Here is a 27,426-nt window from a genome sequence, read left to right on the forward strand (position 1 = left end):
GTTGAACTAGCAAAATTTCTGACTTTTTAGTTTATTTTTTCACAGGACACCTTTGTAAACATGTCAGTTAGAGAAATGCTTGTTGGCTGTTTAAGCCTTAGCTGTGTAGATACAGTATGTCTAAACTTTTATTTCTGCTTGAACTTACTATTTCCAGAAGCCCAAATCGTGTCATGATACAAGAAAAGAAATGAATTAACAATTTGAAGTAACATTTTAAATCAGTTGGAAACATTCTAGATTATGATTATCAAAACATTGATTTCTGTTTAGGAGGAGACATTTGAAATTATGAAAAGTAAATAGAAATGGCCACATTCTAAAAGCTCTTAGTCGACATGGGGTAGGTTTTATTATCAGACCTTAGAAATTCCAAATCCTGACTGTAAAAATAATTTACCAAGTTTACAGAGAGTGAAAACAGCAGTCTTCAGAATTACTCAGAAGTGATGATAAGAGATAACCTAGTGTGGGAAAGAATTTGCTGCAGAAAGAAGAGAATTCAAATTTCTGTGCCCATACTTTAAAACAGTCATGGTTGTATACAGCTATAACTCCAGTGCTATGATGACAGGGAAAGAATTTCTGGAGCTTGTGCACAGCAAGACAGCATCAGTATAAGTGAAAGGCTTTGAATTGAGAAAATTGTGTAGAAAGTTATAAAAGAGGTTACTATTTATTTCTCTGTCTTCTGCTTGAACACATAGGCATGAAGGCATAGACAGACAGACAGACACACACACACACATGCACACCATATGACACACACTAATTCTTGGTGGTCATGTATTGAGGAATATTAAATTCAAAATTTATAACCTTGAACTCCTGAAAATGTCCACTTGACCTTTATAATTGCCATTGATCATGAATACTATTTTGTGAACCATGAATCCACATATGTAAAATAAATCAATTGTCAGAATAAAGAAAGGGCATGATATATTAATATTAGAAAATTTTAAAAAACATTAGTTTATTATTTTTTGGGGTGTGTGTGTGTGTGTGCTGCATGTGTGTGTGTTCACGTAGGTCTTCTGATTCCACAGCATGTTTATAGGCCAGATGGCCAATTTCTGTAATGGGTCATTATCTATGGATTCCTATGTTTAAAGTGAGGGTGTTAAGCTTGTTCTGCAAGTCCTTTTTCCCTCTTGCTGGCCCAACATAATTGTCAAAATTTAAATGAATTTCTTATAAGCAATTGATGAAGGTTATTTACTCATCATGAAGTTAGAAGTTCATATTGAAGCTCAGCAAGCCTCTGGAGTGACAATTCCATTTTATGTCAGCATAGGAGACTTGGATATCATTTGATAAGGGCTTATGACTAGTTATATTAATATTCATAGAATGACCAAATTGTTGGATCCTTGAAGAAGTCACCATTAAATTGGAAGACAAAGAACAAGAGTCAAATAAGTCCAGCAGTCTTAATAAGTGAGATGCAGTCACTGACTGAGCTGAGTCTGAGCAAACATCAAAGAAACAGTGAGCTGTACTGTAGCCTAAGTAACGATACAAGCAAAAGCACTAAAATTCCTTGAATGAGGCATATAAGTATGGGAAAAGCACTTCAACCTGGGTCTTCACTTGACTTAGGCTGCATAAAAATCTACCTTCCAGAAGTTTACCTAACAATGAAGTTGCTCACCTCATCTCACCTCCATGAAGCTGTATATGTATCAAACAATGGACTAAGACTCCCTGCACATAACATTGTTTATAAACTTCTCTTTCATGATCAACTTCCATTCAAAAGTATTCAAGAGCATATCCAGATACTGGAGGGAGAAATCTGTTTCAACTGGCCTGAGATAGTTTAGAATATATACTCAGTAAGTCGTATTGAATCCTCTGGAACAACTTTCACGGGAAACATCCTGTTTAATGTCATATACCTAGTGATAATGAATATGCATTTGATTAAATCAAATGCATCATGGTAACTGATGTTCACAGTTAATTAAGGCTTGCCTAATCAAAAAAAAGCCAATCAAAACAGAAATATCGACACTGAACTCTGAGTAACAATTCCTCCTTCTCAAGAGGTCCACAAATTAAAGCTACACTGAATACCAGTGTTTCTCACTTTGCTTTTGAATAAAGTTTCTTTGTCACCTTGCTCTCTGTGACTTATGTAATAAGATGAAAACATCCTGGAAACACCTCACCTAGACAGTAACCTCAGATAAAACTGATAAGCATCTTTTTCAAATAATGACACGAATTATGGAAGCTCCAAAGAATTCTCCTGTTACTTTCTTGTAAGAACTTCTAAGAATGACACAAGCCATGTCTAATCTCATGCCTATTCAAAGAAGTCAGAAGTTATAAAAAAATTCACCCTAGTGTTGTTTTTTGTACCAATTTCAACTTTAAGATATTAAGTACAATCATATTGGAATTCCTTTTTTCTCAGAAGTTTTGATAATGTCACCTACAATTAAGCAAGAGGAGAATCCTTAATGAATTTCTCTAAAATACATTTGCATGATAGATAAAATATTAACTCTAGAATGAGAATATTAGAAAAATGGTTGTTTCTGTGTTACTGCATTGAAAATGTAATTTATACCCCTTTGTCATTTTCAAAATGCAGATGTTCATAGTATACATATTAGATTATGTGGACTATTAATAATAATAAAAGTCTCTAACAATAATTGAAGAACAGAGCCAGTACTTTGAGACAATAATGCTTCTGTCACCTTTAATGTATAAAGTTTTTGCTATAGGTACACAATGATTCCTACATATGAAAGTCTAAATGCTCTACAGCTCATGCTTTCTGGTTTCAAGAAGTGAAAACTTGAGTAATAGCTTTTAACTTCAAAATCAAAATGAAAACAAAATGCATGAACAGAAAGAACAGAAGGAAAATAAAAGAAGGGAAGAAAGAAAGCATGGAAGGAAGGAAGGAAGGAAGGAAGGAAGGAAGGAAGGAAGGGAACAAGGAAGAAACAGGAAGAGATTTGGTAAGTTGCTCAATTGACAGGCTACATGCCAGTATGTAAGACACCCTTGGATGAGTTCCAAAACTGTACAAGATCAGGCATGGTTGTTCGTATCTACAATTTATTGGTGAATATCAGACATTCAAAGTCATCACTGGATATATAGTGAGCTTCAGGCAAGTCTGGGGTTTATGAGACCCTATGGTAAAGAGAGAGAGAGAGAGAGAGAGAGAGAGAGAGAGAGAGAGAGAGAGAGAGAGAGAGAGAGAAGGAGCTAGGGACATAGGGGTAGAGGAAGAAAGGAAGGACTGACTTCGAGCGATAGCAACGCAAGATGGCAGCCACCACAGGCTCGGGAGTAAAAGTCCTTTGATATTTCCGACTGTTGGAAGAGCTGGAAGAAGGCCAGAAAGGAGTAGGCGACAGCACATTTAGCTAGGGTCTGGAAGACGATGAGGACATGACACTCACAAGATGGACAGGCATGATAATTGGGCCTCCACGAACAATTTATGAAAACCGAATATGCAGCCTTAAGATAGAGTGTGGGCCACGCTAGTATCCAGAAGCATCCCAGTCTGTGAGATTTGTAACAAGAGTCAATATGAACGGCGTGAGCAGTTCCAATGGAGTGGTGGATCCACGAGCCATGGCAGTGCTGGCAAAGTGACAGAATTCCCACAGCCTCAAAGTCATCCTGCAGGAACTGAGGCGCTTGATGATGTCAAAAGAGAACATGAATCTGCTACAGCCACCAGAAGGACAGTGTTACAGCCATTAGTCACCAAGGCCTCGGCCTCCCTTCCCCATCCAACCCAAGTCTTCATTTTCCATAGTAGTGAATTTTCTAGATCCATCTGTAGACCTCAAAGTACTGGAGAGGAAGCCCCATTTAGACTTCATCCTGAGACACTGCTCTTATACTAACTTCTTGTCCATTTGAAATACCTAAGTTGTGCTGTGTAACATCATCTGTCGAGTATAACTGCTGTCTGCCTGGTTGAACTTATGGGATCAATAAGGTGTGTTGAAATCGGTTTCCTTTGGGAGTGGTGGGCACAGCTAACGCAACTGTGGACAGACACGTCTCACACATTCACCTGCTGCTGGCACTTGGCCTGGGTATGCCTTTGCCCGCCCCGCCCTCTGCCACAGCTGTGTGGTGGCCCATAGAATAGATGGGGAGGTTTCAGGTAGCAGCTGTGGGACTGACCACCACTAGGCTTGGGGTGCTCTGGCTGTACCCATGCTTTCTTAAGTCTTAAGTGATTGCCCCATCCAAGCCATGATTCCCACTCCTCCACTCCCACCCTTGGTCAAAGCTTAAATTGTAACCTCCCCTCCCCTGAAATTGGCCTCGGGTGAGGAATTCAGAGCTTCCAGTCTCCCCACCTTTATCAAAGGGTGCTGCTTTCCCCTCCTCAAGTCCCTTGTTGCCCATCACCACCCAACAATTGCTGTGGCCAGAAGCCATCAGATGAGGTTGAAAAAGCCTGGCCTCCCTCCCTTAGCTCTGGACCACACTTGTTCACCTGCCACCAGCCTGGGAAGGGAGCTCTGGGTCTGAGGCCCTGCCACCACCATCAGCTCTTGAGCTTTGAGTTCAGGTCTAGAGGTGAACAGAGCAGTCACTGGGTGACTCAGACGGGCCACCACTCAGGGTCCTTGGATATATGCCTAGAGAAAGGCCATTTGGAGAGTCCTCGGTGCACAGGTTCTGAGTTGGTTCCTTTTCCCATAATTGCTTTGTTTTTACACGATGAAGAGGTTTGAACAGGGCTCTCAGTCACCCTGACCACCCATCGGGTCCGGAGTGGAGTCTGACAGCTGAAGCATGAGGCCCTGACTCTGCCAACTCGGGTTTCAGTGTTGCTCCTCAGACCCTGGGCAGGGACCCAGAGGAGCTCTGTGTCACCATGTTCACAGATCATTTGCAGATAGGTGGGCCTGGCTCCTGGCTCATTGACAAGCTCCCCACTCTGTTCAGGACCACTAAATGTTGAAATGTGGATGCATACTGAAATAAAGGCAATTGGAGGTGTTGCAAAGGAAAAAAAAAAAGACTGAGCAAATGAAACACTGGTGATTCTTTCTTAGTCCATTCAAGCCTCATTAAGTTTCCAATTTTTCAAACTAGCCATACGTACAGCAAAATTCAAAAAGACAATGATAATAACCACATGGCAGTCACCTGGGGAGGGAATTTGCTCACAGTGGTAGAATGTAAATGAGCTGAGTTGATAGTATAAGAATAAAACAAATCCTCAACTGATTGATTTGAAGTATCTTTTCCCACATATGAGCTTACTTTAATGAGAGGAATGGTGGACATGTCAACCTTTAATGAAGTACAATTTTTTAAGCCTTCTCTATTCCTATTTTCAGTCATGGTGACTTCATGCAGGATTTTCTGATAGTATATAGCAGTATGATATCATCTTACTAAAATCAATAGGAAATACAGTCCAAATTTTTGAATCCCAATTAATTAAAGATGAATATTTACACAAAATTGTTTGTATCAAATTCGACAAAGTTGTTTTCGTGAATAAGAAAGGTACACAGAACTAAACCCTTAACAAAAATTAAAATCAGGACCTATAGAAAAGGCTCATGGGTTCAGTGTCCAGTATCTATACTTGGTGGGTCATTACTACTTGTCAATCGAGCTCTGGAAATTGGGTACCCTCTCCTACATTTTGCAAGTACCTGTACTCATTTGTGCACACATGTACAGATGCATGAAGCAAATATTTAAAACCACTTTTAATATGAAAAACTAAAAAAAGTCAAAAAGAAAATGAAAGACAAAGAACAATGATTTGAATATAAGTCACGTTAATACTGTACATATCTATAAAAAAAAGTCATTTAACATAACCTTGAAACAGCATAATTCAGATAGTTAAAATGCAGTCCCACACTCCAACCCAGTATTTAATATCAAATTATTCTCTATAGTTATTCAAATCAATATTCAAATCAATAATTTCTACAGGTGCATTTAATAGTCTTTGCTCATTAAACTAATCAAAATCTATGTTGTAGTTATTTGAAGAGAAAGAATTTTATGAATCACGTGATATCAACTGAATAAATATGAAAATTATGTATGCAAACTTTACAAAACTTAGTTTCAACACGAAAGTATAAATTTACAATTTAATAAACAAGGAACTAATTGATCAACCAAATGTTAACAACTAAAATTCAGCTATGTATGCAATAGAAAATAATATTTGAGATATAAAATTAAGACTTGTGTTAGTAAAATAATGCATAAGTTATTTTACTTAAAGTCTGACATAATCATTTGCTGACTTAGTTGTTCCCCATGTACAACCACCTGTACCCCCAGGACTGCAAATTATAAATATGATTCTATAATTTCTAATAAAGAGCAAATAAATTTCAAGCAATCATCACAAAAATGTTTACTAACAGCAATCACATTCAAATCAGACAAACAAAAAATAAATTGAACACCATGTGCTCCAGTTGTATATCCTGTGAACATAACCCCAAGACACCAAATTACTACAGAGGTACTTGTACAGTTTCACCCATTGTTGTTTAGTTTCCAGCAGGGAGGAAATGCAATTCACATGAATCCTCTGACTGCTCTGCTTTTCCTATCAGTTATTTTGCTATGCTGCCACTATGCCATCCTCATCGTGCAATCCTAGATAGCACAGTGATCTATGACTCCAAGATATAATGTTTGACTATGTAATTGCAAATATTGGAAGAGAAATGAAGTCTTAAATACTGCTATATATTTATTTAAATGTCCCTGTTTGTTTTATTCCAGAGACTGTGCTGCAAAAGGTATATACACACTTCTCCCTCATTTCCTCTGCTGAAGGCTATGTGGCTCAGTTTTAATTCTCATGTGATAAAGTATCACATTCTCTATACTATTTCAAGACATGTATCTCTCTTATTCTTTTCTATTTAAACAGTCTAAACTGTCCTTATATCAAACTATGCTGTTTATATAACAGGCAAACCCTGAAATATCAACTGTGCTTCACAAGGTAAGTATGCAAAATACGGTTTTATAGAATTCCTTGAAATGCATCTACTCCTATTTTTATTTTCTGGTCTATTCAGGTGTCTTTTATAATATCCACCTGCTTGTTACCTATGGAAAATTACAAACAAAAGCAAAAAAAGAAAACAATTCAGGTCTGTTATCAAATCTTAAGCAAACATTCATCACTCTAGGACTGGGAAATTGATCAGAGGGTAGAAACATATGGACCTGGGTGTGAATATTCAGCATGTATACATAATGCCAGGCATAGGGGATAGCTACACATAACTATTACCTCTGAATCCTGAGGACTCACTGACCAGTTCTCCAATCCCACACTGAATTTCTAGTTCAACAAGAGAACTTATGTCAAGAACAGTGAACAGCACTAAAGAAGATGCTTGAAATCCTTCTCAGAACTCCAAAAACAGATGCACAGATGGGTAAAGCCACACAGTTACAGGCATGCACCACACACTCACATCCACCAACATTCTTACAACACAAAACACCACAGATACATAGAAAATGGTTAAGAGACTGCAGGAGAATTCTTAATTTGCTGTTGTCACCCAGTATATATCTTAGATACTGATAATAACCAAGGAAAGATTAAGCTGGAAGAGAGTTTATCCATAGTTTTAACTTTTGCTATATGTTAATTTAATTAAATGCTTTCGTACTTTTACACAAAATATTATATCCAGATTTATGGGATTCTAGAATCACCCAGGACAAAAACTTTTGAGCATGTCTGAGAGACATCAGACTGGAAGAGTTCTAGTGCAAAGGCCCTCCAGCCAGAAGCTGGAACCAAGATGCCCTTCAACAGAGGAATGGATACAGAAAATGTGGCATATTTACACCATGAAGTACTACTCAACTTTCCAAAACAATGACTTCATGAAATTCCTAGGCAAATGGATAGAACTAGGAAATACCATCCTGAGTGAATTAACACAGTTAGTAGATACTAGTCCAAAGCTTGGAATACCCAAGATACAATTCATAGACCATATGATGTTCAAGAAGGAGGAAGAACAAAATGTGTACACTTCAGTCCTTCCTAGAAGGGGGAACAAAATTCTCAAGAGGGAGGGGAATATCGGGACACAGAGTGGAGCAGAGACTTAAGGAAAGGCCATCTAGATGCTGCCCCATTTGGGGACCTATCACATATGCAGCCACCAAACCTAGTCAGTATTGCTGATGCCAAGAAGTCCTTATTGATGGGAGCTTGATGTGGATGTCTCCTGAGAGACTCTGCCAGAACCTCACTGATATAGACAAGCATGCTTGAAGCTTACCATCGGACTCCATGGGGACTCCAATGAAGGAGTGAAGGAAGACTGAAATGGCTTGCAAACCCATAGGAAGAACAACAATATCAACCAACTAGACTCACCAGTGCTCCCAGGGATTAAACTACTAACCAAATAGTACTCATGCAAAAGCATAATGCTTCAGTTGCATATGGAGCAGAGGATGGCATTGTCTGGCATCAATAGGAGGAGAAGCCCTTGGTCCTGTGAATGTTCCTTTCTCCAGTGCAGGGGAATGGTATGCTATTGAGGTGCGAGTGGGTGGATGGGAGGAAAAGCATCCTCATGGAAGCAGGGAGTGGGTTGTGGGAGAGTGGGTACCTGGGCAAGGGAATAACATTTGCAATGTAAATATATAAAATATCAAGTTAAAAAATGTTACCACTGCTCTTAATAACCCTATATAAGTTTTTAAAATCCACTTGCCAAAATTCTTACTAAGTCTGTTTGTGTTCACACATGGACTATGATGGATTAACACCATATCTGGGAATATCTTCTCAATATTAGACATAACATCTGAATATGTGATTATTTATATCCACTTTTTGTTCAAGAAGAATCCGATGACAAAGAAAATTTCCTCTTTTTCATTAGCATGGAAATTATATTCAAAATAAGCTAATAAAATAAAGGATACCTGAGTGTATACACATTCACATACATATTCATATATATGAATATGTGTGTATATATGTATACATGATGTAGGCCTCCTTCACAGGGCATCTAGGACCTCAGGCCTACACATTCCATCTAGGCCTTCAGGTTTTCCCTAGACCTTTAACAGACAGCAGCTTTGCCCTCTGAGCCATCAGTCTACAGAGGAATTCATAGAGAAATCCTGTCTGAAAAACTAGGGGAGGGAGACAAACAGATTAACAGATTGATTGCTCTCTCTCTCTCTCTCTCTCTCTCTCTCTCTCTCTCTCTCTCTCTCTCTGTGTGTGTGTGTGTGTGTGTGTGTGTGTGTGTGTGTGTTTGTGTGTGTGTGTATTCAACTGAGGAGGCACTGGCAAATAAATGTTTGCCCCACCTCTGTAGGCCAGGCCACCCCAATATTGCCTTTCCTTTTCCTTAGTTTGTTTGGTTTATTCCAAGTTAATTGTATCTGTTTCTTTAATTTCCTCTTCATTTCTTTAGATGAGTCAGGGTTCTTTGCACATAAGCCCTGGAAATCAGTACTTGGATCAGGTCTGCAGCCTGCTCACAGGGTTCTACCCACCTCCACCACTCAAGTTATGCAATAAAAGACATGCAGCACCGCACCTGGCTTCTTTTCACTGTACATTTACTTTAGTTCCAATGTTCATTCAGGTCTGAGAGAGGAGGGAGGGAAGGAGGGAAGAGAGACAGAGAGTGACAGAGAAACAGTGACAGAGAGGGAGAATTGTAGGTTATTGTTCCATCGCTTCAATCACTGTCTGTTGTTAGCCATCTTGGCAACCATGCCCCGAAACCCTACCTTGGGTAAGATCAAGCGTAATGGCAGCAACCATATAATTCCTGCTTAGTCGCACTGAACACCCCAGTCATCACTACCTGTGGAGAATTGTAAGGGGGCTCCTTTGATCTAGAGAGGAGATCAGAGGAATGAAATGAGAAGCACAACAAGCATTATTTGTTTTGAAATGTAAGACGTGGAAAGAACTATGTGTGGATTTACAGACAGAAAGACAGAGACACAGACAGACAGACAGACAGACAGACAGACAGACAGGATGGACAAGACAGAGCAGGACAGGACAGAACAGGACAGGACAGGAGAAAAAAAAACAGGAACACAAACAAAAACTCAAAATGGAAGTTCGGTTCCAAATAGTCTCTGTCTGCACTGTCGCTCTAGTGTTGGTGGTCCAGCTTATAAAAGCTTATACATGGATGGTTTTGGGAAATGCTGCTGGGTGTTCGGTTCAGGTCCAAGAATATTGTGGGTAACTAGACAACAAAGAAAGCAGTTAGACTGACTTCTACAGCGTATGGTTTCTGAGTGTGTTATCACACAGAAGAACCTAACAGAATATGTAATGAATTCCGGCAGTAACAGCAGAAACAAGTAATGAGAAAGTGTCCTTATAATATTAGTAACTGCAACAAAATGGCAGACTAGCTAGGTAACAGTTACCTAGCCATTAACTAATCTGACATAGGCCTTCTTCACATTGCATCCAGATAGGCCTTCCTATCTTCCTCTCCAGTGCTGAGACCAAAGTGAGATCAAAGTCATGCATCACCATGGGTGCCTTCCTTTTCATTTTTTTCTTTCATCCTAGGAAGTGTGTATATGTGTGAGTGTGTGTGTGTGTGTGTGTGTGTGTGTGTGTGTGTGTGTAGAGAGAGAGAGGGAGAGGGAGAAGGAGAGGGAGAGGGGCAGAGGGAGAGAGAAAGAGAGTGCTCTAGAGAGAGAGAGAGCACTCTAGAGAGAGAGAGAAAGACAGAGAGAGAGGCAGTGAGAGTTTAAAATCAGCACAAGACTTTTTTTCTTCATATCCCTATCCCAATCTCCCCAAACCAGTAGTAAAGCCACCAGCACCAGAGACAGAGGAAGATGAAATCTCTAGTCTGAAAAACTAGAGGAGGGAGATAAACAGATCTCTCTCTCTCTCTCTCTCTCTCTCTCTCTCTCTCTCTCTCTCTCTCTCTCCTCTCTCTTCTCTCTCTTCCTCATAATTTGTTAAAGTGTTCCCTTTGTGCTGTGTGGATTCTATTTATTAAGCAAGTTTCACATCGTACTAGCTCCAAAGAAGAGTCAACAATCTCTTGGCGTGCAGGCAGTTGTTGCCTTCTTTAAATATTTTTTTGGTGTGTTTGTTTGTCTGTTTGTTTCAAAACCCAGGGCCAGCCTTTGTTCAACAGATCCAAACCCAGTTCTCCAAGGGAAAAATGGAGTCAAGTCCGAAGTCACGGGCATTTAAGTCATCTGCCATTGACAGTCATAGGAGATGGGAATATTGTGCTTTATCTTCATGAGTTGTTCTGCTTGGACTCACATTAACTTGGACAATGTGTTACAATCTTCTGGATCCTTCTAATTCTCCAGCTTTTTCTGTTTTCCCCAGTGAATAGTTTGTTCTCTCAGAACCTGAATCTGTAAAATCATGTCCAGAAAACTTCCGTAAACACATGCCACACAGCACAACTTCTCTTTCTTGCTCTACTTCTCTCTGTCTTTCTTTTGTCTATTTTTGTCTCTCTTTCTCTACTCTTGTGTATTCTCTTATTCTTAAGCTGTTCTCATGTGAATTGGGCATATTTTATCTGGGATACATTCTGTCACATTTTTCTCTGAATTACTACTTTATCTGGCCCTCAATTATATGACACTTTCAAACATGGCTACTTCCTTATATAAACTAACCTTACAATGTCCAATCATGTTGCTAATATTTGTCTACCTAGTTCTTACCTGGACCTATTCGTCGTAAAGAATTAACCTTTCAGGATGCCTATATTTATGGCAGAATCTTTCTGACCTTTCATATATGATGTCCTGTGTCTCAAAGTTGAGGGTATTAGAATAAAATTATTCTACACATTTTCTAGAAGGTTGAAAGATTCAACTTAAGTCTTATTTTATGATCCCATTAGCAGCCATCAGTCCAAAACACAAAATCACTAAAACAAATCCTAGTTGCATCAGATAGGGTGGGAAGATATCCCAGTGACTTATCAGGCAGGAAATGTTAGACAGACATGGGAAGAAGATTGTTTATCGGTCTATATTTATGGCTTGCTCAGCCTGTGTTTTTATAAAAGCTAGAACAATAAACCCAGGAGTGGGACAACCTATAGTGAGCTGGGCCCTCCAACAAAATTATTGATCAAGAAAGTGCCCACAGGCTTTTTTCATTGGACAATCTTATGAAGAGTTTTTTCTCATTTAAGATTTCTTCTTCCAAGTTATCTCTAGTTTTATATCACGTTGATAAAAAACCTTCTTATATAGTTTGTAGGTGAGAGTTTGTGGGTGTATATCTCTAAGCTTATGTATTGAAGTGATATCATTAAAAATTTTACAAAAGAATGGCTAATAATAACCTGTGTGTGTGTTTCTTTAATCCCGCAGGGTTTCACCCGATTATCGGTACCGTGTCGGTGCTGGCATTGGGCACCGACAGTGTATGTCAGTGAAATTATGTGTGTATATGTGTTTCTGCATGCCCACAGATATTATATGTATCATAATAAGGTATTAAAGAGGACAATGTCTTAATCTAAAGAAATGTTTTAGATTGTAGCACACACCAGCATGAAAACATTCCTTTTTTGGCATGGGGTAGCAATTCGGCATGCAACAATAAATTATGAACATACTAGGAAGAGTGAAATAGCTCAATAGGTAAAGATATTTGTTGCCAGGGCAGTTAACCTTGGTTTGGTCCTTGGGACATACACAATGGAAGGAGGAAATGAATGCCATAAATTGGACTCCGTCATCCACATGTATGCAATCACATGCAGAAACAAGCAAATACTCAACTAAAAGAATCACAAAATTAGAATTCTATAAATATAGGACTTAAAATATATGCATAAATTAAAGTAAGGAAATAGGTTGACATGAGATATGGTAAGAATTCTGTAAAGCTGATACATACTCAGACTTAGAGAAAGTATCCCTATACATATGTGTGTTCCGTTTCACCCCTTTCTGAAGCAAGAAAAAAATTACATACATGGAATTTCTGCATAGTATTACACAGCAACAGAACATAAGATTGAGAATTAAAAGAAGAATACATATATAGTTCATATGAAGGCAACTTGGTCTTGCAGAGATAAGCTAAACAACTCCTGGATACTATAAGTTCAGACTCATGAACATGTATTACTCAGATTGATGAATCAAAATCTTAAATATGGGGCATGTAGATTCCAGAGACTTTTCCACAGTGGTATTGTGTAACCAGGGTGACCAGACAATAGCACTTGTATTTGTATCAATTAGATTTATAGGGACCTTTCCTTGCATGGTGGAGGAATAGGCATCTACACTGAAATTTACTATATGTAACTAGAGAAATAAAACAAAATGTTCTCCTTTATAATCAAAACAGGAATACGACTAGGAGATTCCAGGTGTCTTAGTCACATCGTGAAATAGAATCAAGTGACCTTGTTCCAATATGATATTCTTCATTCTTTCTGAGATATGAGGTAGAGGATGAAAGAAAACACCCCAACAACCTGGGTTTATGGTAATATATTAGTTAAAAATGTCAAGTGTATGAGTCCAAGGGGATCTGACAACCATCAGGAGTCCTGGAATACTTCCACTGGACTCTCCACGGTGGTTGCCTGTGTAGGATTTAGTTGCTGAATCAGCACTCATTTTTCAAATGTAGAAGACATCAAAATATAGACAAGAGGGATCATCCTCATATTCAATTACAAAGCACCCCCACAAGTTTCCTATTGTCTTACATGGAAAGGATAAATTTAAAAGAGTAAAACAATATTTTTATACTCAAGGAAAAAGCTTGTGTCAAAGAAACAAAACAACAATTAAAGGCAAAAGCCTATGTTTTTCAATAGAGTGACTATAAGGAATGGAAGTACACTTTAAGGAGAAATTGTTGTTATCTTCTTCAAATTTATGGAGCATGGATGTTATAAAATGAATGATAAGATAGAATAACAATGTAGGGTGAGAAGCTAATTGATAGAGGAGCAGAAATTAAACTCAAAGCAGCTCAGAGCATCAAAGAAGCCTCTGGTAAAACCAAATGTGCAGCAACACAATTGTAAGCAATACCCATTATGGAAAAGTAAAGACAATTCAAAAGGTATATTAATGTATATGATGGACACTTGTATCAACTTGGATTTAGATGCCTCTAAATCTGGAGGGGTTTGTCTCCTATTGAGAAGGGAAAATGTTCCCCTTCAGAAATTTGAAGTAGATTGAATAATTTTACCCTCTTTGTCCTAGTAAAAAAAAAATAAGGCCAGAAAATAATTTACATTGTAAACGTGTATATGTAGGGGATGTGTCTTTATTAAATTATGTGTGAGTATTTGCATGTGTAGGGTTGCCTGTGGAGGCTAGAAAAGGAAGAGTATTGGGTCCCTGAAACTGAAATTACCAGTGATTATGAGTCATCTTGTTCTTTGAATCTAACATGGGTCTTCTTCAAAAGTAGGACATGTTCTTAACTTCTCCGTCATCTCTCCAGTCTCCTGTAAAATTGTTAAAAAAATGATTTCTGTTGCCTAAAGACAAGGAGGCTGAATGAATATAATGATTCTGAGGTTGTTTTTAAAGATGAAATTCATTATGATAGACAATGGGCATAATATATCTAAAACTAAAAAAAGATAAAGTACAAACAACAGTGTGCTGTATGAGAGATGTTGCAGGGTAAAAAATGACATGAAACTTTCTAAAGAGGCTTGAGTCTGCTTATAAGGTCGCAGTATTTTGTGTGTACATGTTTGTGTGGGGGTACATATGTCTGCAGGTGCATGTCCACAGGTGGGAATAAGGAGGTCAAAGGTCAATACTGGGTATCATTCTCAGTCACTCTCTACTTTATTGATTTTGTGACATGGTCTCAAGCTGACCATGGAATTACCAATATAGCTAGACTGGGGCTCTGTCAAGCCACAGGGTTTCTTTCTTCTCCATTTCACAGGCACCAGGATGATTGGCTTGGAACACAGTCCCATGACTTTTTACATGTTCTCTGGAGACTGCACTCAAATCCTCATGCATGTATCAGAAATAATTTAGCAGAGGTGCTACCTCTTTCTGGCAGTGGCCATGTAGCTGCTGCAAAGAATAGCATATGAGTGCTTCAGTGACAGGATTCTACTGTGGCAATTCCATTTAAACCACTTCTCAGTTGACAAGGTTAATTTGGTGGCCTTTATATTTAGTACCAAGTTTGCATGCCCTACAAGCTCTCCATCCCTTCATTGTACTGCATATAGTCATTATCAAAATTGTATCACTTCATCAGTCATGGACAAGGCCATCTGGAGTCACACTGACTTACACTGTGGATGATTCTACATTTTTCTCAAAACTCTTTCAAGGGATAAAATGTTCTTCACCTCTTTTGGTATCTATCAATCCTCCAGATGTTACCATAAATCCTGGGAATTTGAGACTTATACTCATATCTTTAGAGAAGTACCCAGTCGCACTGAGCAAGTCTGTGTCAGTTGTGGAGAGAGGTAGGTCCTGCTTACATAACTGTTTTTAAGAAGCTATATCTGATCAGTAGAGACATGGAAAATGCAGAGATTATGTGGGATTGATAGAGACTTGAAAATGGCTCTTAGAATGATTACATCTTACAAAGATCTATATATTAGAAAGATGTCTAGAAGATCTGCTTTGTAAAATCAACTTGTCTGTCTGCAATTAAAAGGGAATTATGATAGGAGATAATAACTAGTACAGTTTACCAACAAATGTTTAATTCGGCCTCTCACCATGCATAACTATGTAACTATGTTTGGTACCAGACCCGTATGTCTTCCTGTTTACAGGACAAGCCTGGCCAGACATCTCTTTTGTCTTGCTGAAATTGTGCTTTTTAATGCAAAATAAGTTTAGGTGGTGACTGATCCAAGGAATGGGAGAAGGAGGAAGGGGAACTATTGGGGGATTTGTGTAAAGATAGAGCTTTTGAAATGTGGATATTATGATTTCTTTTAATAATGTAAGCAATGATATCACTGCTTGGGTAAGCACAATTGTCATTGTATAAATATAGAAGGCTCAAGTTATTTGTGGCCACTTGCCTGAAAATCAAAAGGTGGTCAGTGTCTTCACCTTTGTTAACTCCCCTTCTCCATCTCAGGACCTAAACATTATAGCTAGAACTGGCATTGGCATCTTCTTGGTTCCTAAATTTTAATTTTTAAAAATTTTTATTAGATATATTTCTTTACTTACATTTCAAACATTATTCCCCTTCCCAGTTTCCTGTATATGAGCCCCATTCCCTCCCATCCCCCTCCCCTATACAGGTATTCCCCCTGTACGTCCACTTTATCCCCCCCCCCATATTCCCCTGCACTAGCGTTCCAACCTTGGCAAGACCAGGGGCTTCCCCTTCCCCTGGTGCCCCAACAAGTCTATTCTCTGCTATATATGCGGTTGGAGCCCTGGATTATTCCATGTATACTCTTTCGGAACTGGTTTAGGTCCTGGAAGCTCTGTTTGGTTGGCATTGTTGTTTTGATGGGGTTGCATCCTCCTTCAACTGTTTCAATATTTCGTCTAATTCCCTCCAAGGGTGTTGTTCTCAGATCAGTGGTTTGCTGATAGCATTGACTTCTGTATTGGACACGCTCTGGATGTGTCTCTCAGGAGAGATCTATATACGGTTCCTTTCAAGATGCATTTTATAACTTCATCGATCTAATTTAGTATACATATATACACATACATATACATATATGTATACATATATATACACATATATACACATATATACATACACACACATACACACACACATATATTCATACACACACACACATATATTCACACACACACACAAATGAGTATTTACAAACAGATAAGTAAGGTAGAGTACACTATTCTTTGTATTATTTTATACTATCATATATATTTATAACTATGCTCACATAAAGAAAAACTATTGTAAGTAACTAAACATCATTTAAAAAATGGTAAGAAGTAATACGTATCTATATAAGCAATGGAAATGGAGAAAAGTACACAATTACAGTGTGAAATTATCTCTTTAAATTGTTTTTAATGAGTTTTTAAATAACCATACCACTAACTTTCAATTTAATTCCCCAGGAATTAAATTCCTAAAGCATATTGTAGCATAACTGACCTGGATAAACCCTACCTCATAGTAACTAGTACTTTTTTAAATAGGCAAAGACATATTTGTATCCATGAAAATACATTGTTTCAGGTAGCACAATTTAAATTTTCAATCTCCTCCTTCCTCTCCAGTCTGTCAACAGCCTTATTTTCAAATGTTTTCCTATTTCCCATCCTTTCCTTTTCACTTCCTCAGTCAGGTTCTTCCAATGAAACTTAGTTCTTATACACAGTATTCCTGCTTGGCATAATCTTCTGTGAATAGGGTTAGAGATATACTCCTTTCCATGGTCCTTCCTCTTATGTTCATTAATGGACCTGGTGAAATTCAACAAAAACACACTAAGAAGTGAAATAAATGGTATAGTGACTTGTTTTCATATAAATCAAGAATGTAATTACAAAATATTAATTTTAAATTAATAGGCTAAATAGCAGTTTTGTGCTACAGCAAATACAAGCAGTTTTTCAAAAAACAAAACAAAACAAACAAACAAAAAGCAAAAACAGAGTATGTTGCAAAACAAAGCAGGTGAGCCCTAAACTATGACATTTAGGAAGCAGATTTTGTTCTGAAAATATTTCCGCCTATATTAATGGAACCAAGATCATACATGGTTCAGAAGCAAGAAGTATACCTTTTGAGTGTGCACAGTATTGTAATCTGTATTGACAATAAGTCAATATTACTTCCTAAATCCTATTTGAGCCGATTCAAAGGTAGGGGAAGAAAAGTATGAAAATGGCGGCCACCACATTCTCAAAGCAGAAAAGGTAAGATATTCCAAAAACAGGTAGAAAACATTTACTGGGAGTCTAATCCTGATGCTGAAACCAAAGAACCGGAAAAGAAAGTCATACACCAACATCTCTGATGACCATAGGTGCACAAGGCATTAATAAAATACGTGTAAACCAAATGCAGTAACACAAACAGATTTCTCATTAGGTTTAAGGCAATTTCATCCCAGAGATGGAGGAAAGCGTCAATGCATGAGAATTAACATAATCTACCACATAAGTAAGTACCACCATGTTGCATACATAAAAGACCTTTAATAAAATACAGCCTCCATTTGTGAGGAAAGTCTTGCAGAGAATAGGGACACAAGGGATTTTCCTCAACTTGATAAAGGCAATATACAGCAAAAGTCATCCAAAAGAGAGAATAATTCAAAGTACTTGTGTTGGAATCAGGACCAAGACAAGGATGTTCACTCTTCTCCCTTCTCAACATACTTCTTACAGTGTTAGGTCAAGCAATTAAACAAGTCAAGGTAATGAAGCAAACACAAATGAGAAGGGAAGAAATCAATATATGTTTATTTTCAGGTTTTAAGATTCTATACATAAAAACTAAATCATAAAAAAAAACTCCTAGGGCTGATAAATATTGATAAAAGTTGAAAAACACAGAGTTAAAGCACAGGAATCAGTATCCTTTTTAATATACAAAAGACAAACACAGAAAGCAAGGGGACAATACTATTCTCAAGAAACTAAAACAAAAGAAAACAACAACAAATTACTTGAAATAAATATGACAAAGGAATGTGTGCCATGAAAACTGTAAAACACTAAAGTAATTCACTGAATATATTCCTGCTTAAGAAACAGCTACAGGTGTTTCTTGCCCTCTTGCTAAGAGCAGAAGAATAAATAATACTCTGTTAGTACTCAGTGGCTTCTGGGATTTTCTTAACATTCACATCACCACAGAGATCTACAAACAAATAAGAAACCTCTTAAGTTATTGAGAAGCAAATCCCAAGCTTCGTGCATTTTTCATGTAAATAAAATAAACTATTTATCAAGTTTAAAATGGAGATAGGATGTAGTATGCACCCTCCCCCACACGCCCCCCTCACCCACCCCGATTACCACAGTCTTGTGTATGTTACTCAGTGTGACAGCTCCAAAGACTATGTGTCCTGAGAGCTATGTGTCCTGAGGACTTGATGCTGTTATGGAGTTCTGCTCTGTTCACTGCCAGCATGTTCCTCATAATCTAAGAATTATGGAAAAACTCTAAGGGGCCTCAAATCACTCACTGGCCAACATATCTGGCATTAACAATTGATTTCTTATACACATTTTTGCCCTCAGCTTCCTGATGAGATTTATTAAGAATTGCTCTTGAGTAGATACTCATTCTGAGGATTTAAAGTAGATATGACTGATATTTATATAAGTGGTTAGATCTGTGAGTCTTTTAAGAATACTTTTTAAAGATAAATAATGAAAAAATTACTCCTGTCTTTGTCTAGAAGAAAACTAAAACAATTACATTGCGACTTAATGATGCTTCAAAGATTTGGCTGGGATATATAAGTGATGGAACAAAGAATAAAGCACAAGGGTTAGGGCATCCATCAACTATGTGTATCTGTTAAGGCTTGTGTATTATGGGCTGGAACACTGTTACTTCTACCATCAACTCTGTGTGTGTTTGTGTGTGTGTGTGTGTGTGTGTGTGTGTGTGTGTGTGTGTGAGAATTTTCTCTCTTCCCTGGTCTTTCTCACTGACCCCAAGGAGTTAAGAGTTCATAGGTTTTTCGCTGATCAGAGAGAGTGCCAACTCCCCAGTAACTTAAGCTTTGCTCCCTCAGAAAACTGTCTGTTGAGTAACATCTCTAGTCGCTGGCTGCCTGTGGCAGCATCCCCATAGGAGTCTGGATCCACCCCCATCAATAGCTTTAAGCACTGACTCCCAACGGCTGCCTGCCTCATTTTACCCACCACACATATGCCAACATTGGTCATCAGCAATAGTAGAAAATCGTTTACTTTTAATTTAAAAGGAAATCGAGTTTCAGCTTAATTTTCTGTGTGTTTTCTTGAATATATGTGACTGTGTCCGTGAAGAGACAGACTGCCCAGAAGGGCAGTTATGAACAGTTTTGAGGCGAGTTTTTCTTATTTGTAAAGACTGACAAATAAGGCCTCGCCAATGCCATTCAAATAAAAAAAGAAAAAGAAAAAGAAAAAACAAAATATAGCTTTCAATTTCTTATCATTTTATACTTCAAGGAAGCTAAACATGACAATGCCTATTACTATTATTATTATCATTATTATTATTATTATTACTTTGGTTTTCACTGGAGGATCACTAGGGACTATTATGTTATTTAAAATTCTTTACATGGTAGTATAGATGAAGGACTCAGACTAAAATATTTCCTTTGTAATATATATTTCATAAGTGGAAATTGTAGAACTGACTTGCTAGGCTTAATCTTTCTAAAAATATAAAAAAAATCAACTATCCATTAAGAAATAGAACTCACTTAGCTTCTCCATACCTACCTTCATAGCCACAAGAAGCAATTTCATCTCTTGAAAAAAACAGAATCAATTCAATTTCTTTGCGTAGAATCGGGATTCTTAATCACTGATGAATCTGACATTAGGTCTGCATTAAAATAAGATTTAATCATTATGTTAAAATATATTTTCCTTAAGTTTTATTAAGGAAATATGGTTTCTATTATTTTCAGGTGCAAATATTTAGGTTCCAAACACTGCACGAATGGCCATATTTAGTACAAAAACTAGTAAAATTGATTTTTTATTTTTCAGCAGTGTTCAGACAAAAATGCGTCTCTATAAACTCACGGTATCATGTTTTAATAAATGTAAACCATTCTGTTACCTTGTCAGACAGTCCCTGGGGTAGGCAAGGGTGGAAGTGGTAAGGAGGATGAAGACCATCTCCTTGCATAGGAGAAATATGCAGCTCACTATAACAGGAAAAACAGAAAAGAAGTTTCTTGGAATGGTTATTTTTTCTTTCCTAAAAGAACTTTCTATAGAACTTACAACTAATACGTTAAAGAAATTTCAAGTTTCTGCCAGCCATTTGAATAAACAAAAACTTACGAATCATTTTTAGGAAGTTTGGTTTCCTGTTTTCCATATCCAGAAACTAAGTCAGTGTAGCTTGATAATCTCATCTATACACTACATCCATACCCACATGCGTACACACACACACACACACACACACACACACACACACACACACACACACACAAATATATGCACATTATATAAACATTTTTATATACTACAATGACACTTTATCTTAAACATTAAAGTTTTTCTTTTACGCACAGGTAAAAACAGTGTAACACCATTATTTTCTACTTGTCATGAAACAAGTGCACCTTCAACTAAAAAACCTGAGCTCAATTTTTGTCAGAAGTAACTGCTTTACAGAACATAATTCCAGTTTCGATAGAAAAACAGCTTACCAGCATTTGTAATATCCAAACCAAATTTGCAATCTCACCCAGATGTATAAATGTGCCCCGCACCTGAACCATAAAGAAGTCCATTAATAATGGATGAGTATATTAAAGAAATTGTTCATTGCTGTCGATAATACTATTAGGTTAAGCATGATGTGTGCTTTTATAGAACTTTTTCTGCTACAAACAACACTGTTAGTAAAGCAAGACCCAAATCTATCACTTTAGCTAATTCCAAACAAAGCTATTCTGTGTACACTGCAGTAGCACAGAGTTTAAAAAACTACTCACTGCCTCTTTTTCACACATATTGAAACACCTCAATGCTCTATGAAAAACAGCAAAGTTATTGCACCACCAGAAATACACAGTACAATATCTAACTTCATTTCAGTAGAGCATGAGACTTAATCTCAGGGTCAAAGGCACCAATTATAAAAGGAATTAAACACTCTAACTAGTCCAAATAAAAGACACACAATCCAGGTACTTTATTTACAAGTCATAAGCCTAATTGGGCAGGTTTACAACTATACTAACCTATTTCCATGCCATAATGTCCCTTGTTACTTGCTGTTTTTCCAGGCCACATGCTCAGGGTCCATCTCCTCACATGGTGGCTTCCTCCTCCCTTGGTCGCCTCTCTTGTTCCCCCTTCTCCTCTCTCTTGAGACCCTCCACTCCATCCTCAATCCCACCTTTCTTCTTCTATTGCCTAATCACAGACTCTATCCACTTTTGATGAGTAAAACTAAGAAGCAAAGTTTACAAAGCATCACTTGGGGTACTTGAGGATCTGCTCCTCAGGGCTTCCAGATCTTGGGAGCCAGTATGTAGGGAGCATTTAAATACAAGCAGCACCACGCCAACCCCACCAATAACTTTTCCTTATCTGACCAATAACCATCAACATCTTTACGTAATACACAGCCCATACAGATATTTTCAGATCCTAGCACCCATAGCTATGGCTTCTGGTAAAATGTAAGGATGTGTCACATTCTTACAAACTCAAGACAAACTGAGCAGATTATCCAGTGTTTTCACAACAGTCCACTATTTAATCTGCAAGAATTTAAGGGTCATCAATAACAAACCAACAGAAAATGCCACTAAGCAAAGACAACAGCCATGATATGTTATATTCCAAAGTTACAACCATGAATTAAGCTTTTAAAAGGAAGTTATTACATAACCGTTATATTTTAAAGACTTTTAAAATAAGACTCTCACTTGGAAATAATGCAAAGTTCATCTTTGACTACTGAGTGTGGGCCATGCACTCCCACTGCCCTGGCCTGAGAGGCAACACCAGAGTGTTCCTCTTCACTGGGCTAGCTGACCTGCTCCACAGTGCAGCAGAGTGCATGGGTCTCTCCACAAGCAGAGTGAGCTACTCTATGTGAGATTCGTGGAAATACAAGGATACACAGTCCTCTCTGGAGGGCCAACTAGACAAGCACATGGAGAAAGGATGTGGAGGAATAGTTGGAGAAATCAGAGACCAGGACACAAAATTTTGAAAGAGTAATCACTGAGACTCAGTCTGTGACTAATAGAATTTAAATTGTTGCTCCTGCAGAATGAAAAGTAAAGTTGCTAACAGGGAAGAAAACATCTGCATCCTGAGAATCCAGGAAGGGTTTGTAAAAGGCCCCAAACATGTGCAGAGATTAAATAGCTCTAAACGGAATCATCAAAGAGATGATTCAGGAAACAGCACACAAAGGAAGTCACAGATGGATCAAATGCTCTGGTTACATTGACCTAATTTCTAAATATAAGGAACAAGAAATCAGTTTCCAAAAAACACGAAAGATGCTTCATCTAACAATCAATACAAGTCAATATTAGACCTAATTTTTATAGAGCTAATGTGTAGAAGTCAAAGATACTAACTTCTAAAATGACTCTTAGTACATTTAATTTTTGTGCAATGTCTAATAATGACTCAGAGAATGTGATATTGGAAAAAAGTAGAAGAAAGGCATTGGAAAAGGAGTTTTAGGCACAGGTTTGGTTGTAAATTTAGTAAAAGACAATCTAGTCCTTCTATATCTAGCAAATACTTTTACAGGCTCCAAATGGGTCAAAGACCTAAGGTACAAAAATGAATGTCATAAAGTTAAAAGAAGAATATAGTATCAAGGTATTATGACCACTTTTTTAAAGGAAAGGAATATATCATTTTGTGGAACTTAAACATTTCCTCTAATATTTGACTTCTGGTGGCCCATCCAAAAGAAATGAAAAAGATATGAACTATAAAAGGATGTTAAATATTTTAAAAATCCAGTGGCTAATAAGATGAAGCTAATTAAGTAAGCAAAGAAAATATTCTGCTGCAAAACCATGCTTGGCCAGTCAGTGATGGAAAGCAAGAAAAAAGTAGATTAGTTTCCTGCAATTTTCAAAGAACAAGCACCTACCCAGGTCAAAATCTAGATGGAGACTACTAAAACAAGCAGCTGACTTGGCGTCTACCCACCAGACTGAGCAACAAAGGAACTTAGAAACACCACCAAACATGCACAACAGTTTTTTTTCCCCTCATTTTGACAGATGTTCACTAAGTATTTTATTAGTGTTCAGCATGGGACACGTACTGTGTACTTCCTTCAGTTACACATCCCTTGTTTCTAGAACTTAAATTTTTATCTATTTAATAATACAAAGAAGGAAATTCAGAAAGAAAAAGCAACATGGTACACAAGTATGCTGAAGAAACTGACCACAAGCAATCAAACAAAGACTCAAATAGCTCAGGAAGTTATCCCAAGATCTACTGACACAAATCACTAATCTCAAAATTTTCTGAAAACATTTAACAGCTAATAAGAGCCCTAGAAAACTTGAAAAACTGAATCACATAAAAATTTTAAATGTGTGTCTACAATCACCCTTCCCTGTGCACCGTGTAAGCAGATGATGGCAACTAAGAAAGACTAATTCCTGAAAAGAAATCCAGATGGCCAGATTCTGTTTTGCCTCATCAGGGTCGTTTCTAAAATAACCATTGTTTTTTTTAAATCTGACAAAACAGGAAATAGAAGTAACTGGGATAAAACCAAAATCTAGATCCTTTCTACTGTGCTATATGTCTTTCTTCTCGTTAATGTGTTCCTAAAACTATGATTTTTTTTAATATTTGTGGTTTTACAATTTATTCTACAAGGAAACCAATAGGAAAGACTTGCCAATTTCTTTGGAACTGTAATGCAAGGTAGTAAAACAAATGAAGATCTTGTGATTGTAAAGAGACTAATTTTCTAAGACGGTTATGGAAATATTTTTTCTAAGAAACCAACTCACTCAAATGAGGCATTTAGACTCTGGTTACCATAGTGGTTGTGTCCTTCCTTGAGCGGGGTTCCCTTCTCCGTAGCCTTATCTTGAAAGTTCTGTTCTCTTGGTGTCATCTCCTGAAAGCCGAGGTTAGGTACCATGGTGTCTGCTTTAAGTTCTAAAAAATACTGAAGAACATAAACTTCAGTGTCTGCATGGTGACATAAGCCAAATTGCTAATAGCTCATCTAGTTAATATGAAAAAATCATGCTTTCACTCCCAACCTAAGTTGGGATTGATTTCCAGGTGAACATCACCCTCCAGTTCCAGAAATCAAAACTATATATACACTGGTCAATCCTCAGCTTTAGATTTTGTTTGGATTCATGTTGTCAAGTTTGGACCTGGTTTTTCCTCCCAGCCCCATGCTCCCAGAAATAAGACGGTGACTCAAAATATATTAACAAATACCTTGGCCATAGAGCTAGACTCTTCTCTGACAAATTCTAACCCACTTACTCAAATCTACATTCCGCCATGTGGCTCATTACCTGTGCCCAGGAACCACGGGTCTGTCTGGTCACATTTTCCAGGGCAAGTCTCTCCGACCTGGCTCTATCCCAGAATTCTTTCTGCCTTCCGGATGTCCCACCTTCTATTCTATCCTTTCCTATAGGCCATAATTTTTTTTTAACTGAAAGGTGATATATCCATACAAATGCACAAGATACTCTCTCTACAGTCACTAACATTCTTAAAGCCTTCAAAGAGCTAATTATTCCAATTCTACTTTTACTTCTAATGCACCAACACCAACACCAAAATTCAGAGACCATCCATGGGAGGACTATTGCTTTAAAGAACTTATGTGCACCTGCTTTTCCTTTCAGTTTATTCTGGTAATAATGCCACTCCTGCAGGGTGTTAGCATCAGGATGAAAAGGTGTTCTATGTAGACCAGGCTGGCCGGGAATTCATAGAGGTTCACCTGCTAGGATTAAAAGCTTGCTCCACAAACATGGCTCTGATGAACTGACTCAATCTAACAGCAGCAGAGTCAGTTTTCTGTAGCCTTTGATTTCTTACAATGAAAAACAGGCAAATCGGATACCAGGTTCAGATTGTAGAAGAAGAAAATGAGACAAAAAACTACAATCAGACTTTTGTAATTCTGGTATAAGTAGGTATAAATAGATTTAGAGAGCAGGGGGCTCAGAACAAAGAGACATATAACACACAAGCTCTCCTGCCTCACTACATAAGTCAGACAAAAGAACAATAGACCAGAAGGTAAGGGTCCCTAGCCTAAAATCAATTCCTTTACATTCAAAAAAATCCCTTTCAGAGCTGAGTCAAAACTACCTAGGTATAGGTATAGTTACTTCCCAACTAAAGCCTTGTTGGGAATCTAGAATTTTCTAGTATTTTCACATAAGGGAAAAACTGACGTTCAAACGAAACTGCAAATGTAGCTATCTTGTCCAGAAAGAACTAAAGAAAAATGCTAAATAAATGCTTCTAATACGAGTAAGTAGTACACACATAAACCTGAAATTTCATTTGCAAAACAGACTGCCCAGTTGACTCAACTCAATGATACAGAATTATCCAAAACCCAGAAGTTATTATGTTTACCTACATTAAGGGAGGAGAGTTATTTGAACAGAAGAGAAAGTCTGAAGACACAGTATAGCAGAAAATTCCCCTTAATGAGCAATAAAAAGATATAGAAAATATCCAGAAACTCTCATCTATGTGAGATAACAGAGTCCTCAATTTAACATACTCTCCTCTGTATATTTAAACATACACTAATGCGTTAGGATTCTAATTTCTCAATACCTGTGATAATAAGGGGTAGCCAATTTGAACAAATGAATAAATTTAATTGAGAAAAAACAAAATACTTTCGAAAGAATATATTGTTATCATTTCAGACACACACACACACAGACACACAGACACACAGACACATACACACACACACTCTCTCTCTTATGTATCAATTTTTTTAAACAAATAAGAATACAGATCTTTAAGATCTGTTCTACTTCTTACACCCAGGAGACAAAGAAGAAAACAGTATCAACATGCCTTCCAGAGCTCTGATGTCTGGGTGACCTCAATACTGACATATTGCCTAAACGGAAAAAAAAGAGCATTCAAACTCAAACTAATTCTTCTCATTAAAGACATATTTAATCAATTTTAAAAAATCACATTTAAGAATAATGTTAACATAATGTAGAATATATTATGGACTGTACACCACTTTAATAGATGAATTTCCATTTCTTCACTTTTCTGATAGAATGTTAAATCATTTCTAACAATAGCATAGCATTATTTCCTATTCTACATTCTAACCTTCTTCCTTTAAGATTATAATTTTATAAGATAAATCTTATTATACAATTTAGTTATGTGTAGTTTCACCTATTTAGCTTTGATAAACTCCATTCTGCACAACTCTACAAATTTTATTTAATGAAACAATTACAATGGCTACTACTACCCAATGTTGTTGATAAGTAATAAAACACAAGAGGATTACAAGGAGTTAGATTAATTCTCACAACAGTATAGGGAAAAATTACTATCACCCACAACTTTTATATTAGTAATATAAGTTCAACAGCTGGTGAGTGCCCAAATTGGAATTTATTTCCAGTCAGTCTGATTTCCAAGCTCTTAAATTATCATACTTGTTGTTATTAAAATATCCTTGTAATAAAATACCCACCACACCCATCAAAA

General features: G+C 37.3%; 1 protein-coding gene and 2 pseudogenes across 3 annotated transcripts in view; 2 read left to right on the forward strand and 1 right to left on the reverse strand.

The window, feature by feature from the left end:
- LOC148005534 (polyubiquitin-C-like) overlaps positions 1 to 27,426 on the forward strand; it is a 1,830,776-nt pseudogene that overhangs the window by 476,980 nt on the left and 1,326,370 nt on the right.
- LOC148005543 (ubiquitin-conjugating enzyme E2 variant 1 pseudogene) lies at positions 3,292 to 3,738 on the forward strand (annotated as a pseudogene).
- Positions 16,886 to 27,426, reverse strand: part of LOC148005544 (uncharacterized) — a 49,241-nt gene continuing 38,700 nt past the window's right edge. The window contains exons 1-4 of one of the 3 annotated variants that reach the window (XR_015620586.1): positions 24,724 to 24,803; positions 20,786 to 20,873; positions 20,440 to 20,545; positions 16,886 to 17,448 (exon numbers count right to left, since the gene is read on the reverse strand). The gene's annotated coding sequence lies outside the window, so the exon portion shown is untranslated. Of the gene's footprint in view, positions 17,449 to 18,428; positions 18,854 to 20,439; positions 20,546 to 20,785; positions 20,874 to 24,695; positions 24,926 to 27,426 lie in introns of those variants that run through there. The other 2 variants (XR_015620585.1, XR_015620583.1) reach the window with 2 other exon arrangements.

Source organism: Rattus norvegicus, chromosome 5 (assembly GCF_021556685.1).
Source record: "Rattus norvegicus strain SHRSP/BbbUtx chromosome 5, alternate assembly SHRSP_T2T, whole genome shotgun sequence".
Lineage (NCBI taxonomy): Eukaryota > Metazoa > Chordata > Mammalia > Rodentia > Muridae > Rattus > Rattus norvegicus.